The 4337-nt window shown below is 41.7% G+C and overlaps 1 non-coding gene across 1 annotated transcript; it reads left to right on the forward strand.

The window, feature by feature from the left end:
* The first annotated feature begins 3567 nt into the window (after window positions 1-3567).
* Window positions 3568-3729, forward strand: LOC126021113 (U1 spliceosomal RNA). Its single transcript, XR_007499724.1, has one exon. It is a non-coding gene; the product is annotated as a U1 spliceosomal RNA (small nuclear RNA).
* Window positions 3730-4337: the final 608 nt, after the last annotated feature.

The raw sequence follows: 4337 nt of genomic DNA on the forward strand, positions 1-4337 counted from the left end.
TCTGTATTTTTCTCTAAGAGGCTAATAACTAGTGGATAGCAGAAATTAGTGGATCCTCTCAAAAAATGTTCTGACTGGTGGACTTTATTCCTATGATTTTACCTCCTGCTTATAAAATGCTAACTCCCTGATCTTTAACTCCAATCCAAATCTCTCCGTGGTGCTTCTAATACAGGCATCCAAGTTCCTACGTAGTATCAACACCTCATCTTTCCAGGGGTGTGGCTAGAAGCCTCCTAGATCGCTCTGGAAGATTCTTTTCCTCTCTGGTACCCAAGTCTTTAGCTAATAATCCTCCTGACTGGAGCGTAGGTTACAGCCAGGACTCGTTTCTAGAAGAAACAGGGTGGCAAAGACACTCGAATGTCACTTCCAAATTAATGAGACTCTGAACTCCATCTTACCTGCTTTTTTTTTTTTTTTTTTTCATTTTTGTATTGTGTGTGTTTTGTGTCAATTGACTGAGGTTCTGGCCTGCACAATATTGTTAATGACTATTTCCTAGGCCCATAGAAAAGTGGTCTTGCTCTTCTGCTTGCTTGTGCTGCAAACAAACATGGTTTCAGCCGGAAACCATCTGCTACGTGGTCCACTTCTGTATGGAGATATCCCAGAGCAAGAAAGTGAGGGACGCCTAGGCCTAAAACTTGTGTGGTTCGAAGGCTCTCGGTCCAAGAGTCACCGATGAACTAAACCCAGTTAAGAATCACTGAGTATAAGGCCGGAGAGATAGCACAGCAGTGGGGCATTTGTCTTGCATGCAGCCAACCCAGGAAGGATCCAGTTCAATTCCCGGCATCCCATATAGTCCCCCATGCCTGCCAGGAGCGATTTCTGAGTGCAGAGCCAGGAGTAACTCCTGAGTGTTGCCGGGTGTGGCCCAGAAACCAATCAATCAATAAAGTTTAAAAAAAAAAAAAAGAACCACAGAGTAATGGAAATCTTTTGCTGACACTGCAAGCCCAACCAACACCTTGATTCCAGCTGTGAGAGACGCAGAGCCCCAGGCACCAGGCTAACCAGCGGCCAACTAATGACCCACACAAACTGGAAAATGATAAATGGATGGTGATTGAAACTGCTCTATTTTGAAGTCATTTGTTCTTAAAATAAATATATAGCTAACATTTCAACAAACTCCCTAAACCTGTTCTTTCCCCTACATTCTCTCTTAATGGCTTGGCTGACCAAGCATCTACTCGCCTATGTGGACAATGGGTTTGCTAGAAGGCCTTGATTTGTGTTTCTTGCATTTACAAGAAAGAAAAAATTTTTTTTCTTTCTTGTTTGTAGCTGGAAATCCAAATGCCTCCAGGCATTTGTATTTCTGATAGACTCAGGTTTAAAATGTGCCCCCTGCAAGACCCATCTGGAAATCAAGTCATTTATAGAACAGAACATGCATGAGCTTGAACTTTCTCCATTTTTGCTTGATTCTGCTAGCAATGATATTAATGACATCATACCAGATATCTTTCCACGATATAAATCCCTGGGAACTGTCCAGAAGAAAGAAGGAGGGGGGGAGGGAAAGACTGGGAGGTTTAGAAAACGAGGTTTGTAGCTGGAAAAACAGCAATATAAATAGGGACGGAAGGAGCATGGATTGAGAAGGTGAGATTTGGAGTTTTCCTATGAATAGGCTGATATTTCAGAAGGACATTGTACTATCAGAAGCCTCAACTTCTCTTTTAGAACATAAGAGGTTCGATTTCTTTGGAAAGTAATGCCATGGGGGGACTTGCTTCCGAATGAACTTGGAGCTTGTTAAACTTCAGATTCCTGTGGTTGATACTCATCTTAATTCAGCAAGTCTGACATAGTTAGGAGTCTGTATTTTTCTCTCCCCTCACCAGGGTGCCCTGACTAGAGCTGGTCACTATCAATTCAGGAACATAAATAATTACCAGGTGGGAATGAAAATGCTCAAAGGTAATAGAAATAAAGAACAAGAGAACTGGTCTTCGGAGTAGGAAACTTGCCACTGTGAATGAGGAAAGGAAAGGGAAGGGGAGCACAGGGACAATGGTGGAGGAAGTGGTCACTGTAGGAGGCTTCCGGAAGGGGGTAAAATGGTATTCATGAAACTCTATCTATAAGAGCGATGTAAGCCACAGTCCCCAAAAGGGGTGTAGGGGAGAACTGGGACAATGGTAGAGACAAGTGGACACTGGTGAGGGGATTGATGTTTGGAACATTGTATGCCTAAAACTTGGTCATGAATAGCTTTGTGAATCATGAAGAGAAAAGAAAAGGAAGGAAGGAAGGAAGGAAGGAAGGAAGGAAGGAAGGAAGGAAGGAAGGAAGGAAGGAAGGAAGGAAGGAAGGAAGGAAGGAAGGAAGGAAGGAAGGAAGGAAGGAAGGAGGGAGGGAAGAAGAGGAAGAAAGAGGGAGAGAGGAAGAGGGAGGGAGGAAGAGGGAGAAAAAAGGAGGGAGGGAGGGAAGTTGATGATGCTGATATTTGGAACTGATTGGTAGGAAGACTAATAGAATTAGGGAATGAAGGTGAGGAAAAATGTGGGAGGGAAAGTAAGTTTGATACTTGTGTATTGCACAGTATCATAAAAGCACACAGATTTTATGCCAAAATTTGTGTGAGGGATGAAATGGAGGGTGTGATCATTGTGTGATCTTAATTGTGTGGATCTTAATTTTTTTTTGTCACTTAGATAAAATGGTTGCAAACATCTTAGCTTACATATCTTTGTGATTCAGGTTTTTCTTTTTTTGTTTTATGTTTTTTTATTTTGGGGCCACACCCAGCAGTGCTCAGAGGTTACTCCGGGCTCTGCACTCAGAAATCGCTCTGGCTAAGCTCGGGGACTATATGAGATGCTGAGGATCAAACCCAGGTTCATCCAGGATTGCAAGGCAAACACCCTAACGCTGTGCTATCGCTCTGGACCAAACTTATATAATTTTAATTAACAAAGTTACTACTTTACCACCATTAAAGTGCTCAAAACTTTCTACTACACTCATCATGTATCCCATAATTTACTCCTCTTTCCTCCATTTCATTGTTCGATCATATGTTTTGTACTCAAAGGCCAAGAGTTTGTCTTCTAGATATTGTCTTATTAGGGTTCCCTCTATGCCATAAATGAATGAGATCATCTGCTATTTGTTCTGCCTCTGACTTACTGTGAATCTTTTCTAAATGTGCCGGCATTACTGGGAAAAAAAAAAAAACACAAGAGGGTGTGACAGGTATGCGGTAAAATACATTTATGTGGTGATTCGTGCTGTGTTTGGAGCTCCTGGGGGTTTGGATTTGTGAACATCTGTAAAAAATTATATTCACCAGTGAACTGAGGTTGCATTTTTCTAGAATTTAGTTTTGATTTCCAATAAACCTGAAAATTAACCTGGGAGGGATAAACCTCCTTGTTAACCAGAAAATGTTTTTTTAATATCAGATATAATCTTGTGTTCAGATTTTGATGGCAAGAAATGGTAGGCACACCTTTTAACTACTAGAAATAGATACTTAGAAAAATAATCAAACCAATATGCCTCCATTTAGAATGGTGGTCAGGATTTGGAGGATTAAGAAACTGCATTATTACACTTACCTGGCAGGGGAGATTCCATGATCAAGAAGGTAGTTTCCCCAGGGTGAGGCTTCCCCATTGCCCTCCGGGCGTGCTGACCCCTGCGATTTTCCCAAATGTGGGAAACTTGACTGCGTAATTTATGGTAGTGGAGGACTGCGTGCGCACTCCCCCTTGGAAAAAAAAAGAAAGAAAGAAACTGCATTAATGGGATCAAAGAGACACTACAGAATGTAAGGCCCTTGCCCTGCATGTGGCCAAACCCAGTTCAAAGCATTCTGTATGATTCCTTGAGCATTGCCCATGAGCAAAGAGCAAGGAGTAGACCCTGAACATCATCAAAACTGACTCATAAACTCCTTCTAACCCCCCCAAAAGAAAATTCATTCATGAGTCACATTCACTTCTGGATGATTTGTAGATGATAAATATTAAAATTGCAAATGGATACTCAAATGGCATCTATTAAATATAGTTTCACAATGTTTTGTTGTTTGAGGGGCAAAACCACACCTTGTGGTGCTCAAGGTGTAGTCCTACCTCTGTTCTCAGGGATCACTCCTGGCAAGTTCAGAAGCCCTTATGCAGTGCCAGGAATCAAACCTCAGTTGGCCATGTGCAAGGCAAAGCACCCCAACAGCTGCACTATGGCTCCAGTCACAATCTTTTCAATTTTGTAAGGAATAAAATAACAAAAGTACATATACACAATGGAATATTATGCAGTCATCAGGAGAGATGAAGTCATGAAATTTTCCTATACATGGAGGGACATGGAAACTA

This window comes from Suncus etruscus, chromosome 10 (assembly GCF_024139225.1).
Source record: "Suncus etruscus isolate mSunEtr1 chromosome 10, mSunEtr1.pri.cur, whole genome shotgun sequence".
Taxonomy (NCBI): domain Eukaryota; kingdom Metazoa; phylum Chordata; class Mammalia; order Eulipotyphla; family Soricidae; genus Suncus; species Suncus etruscus.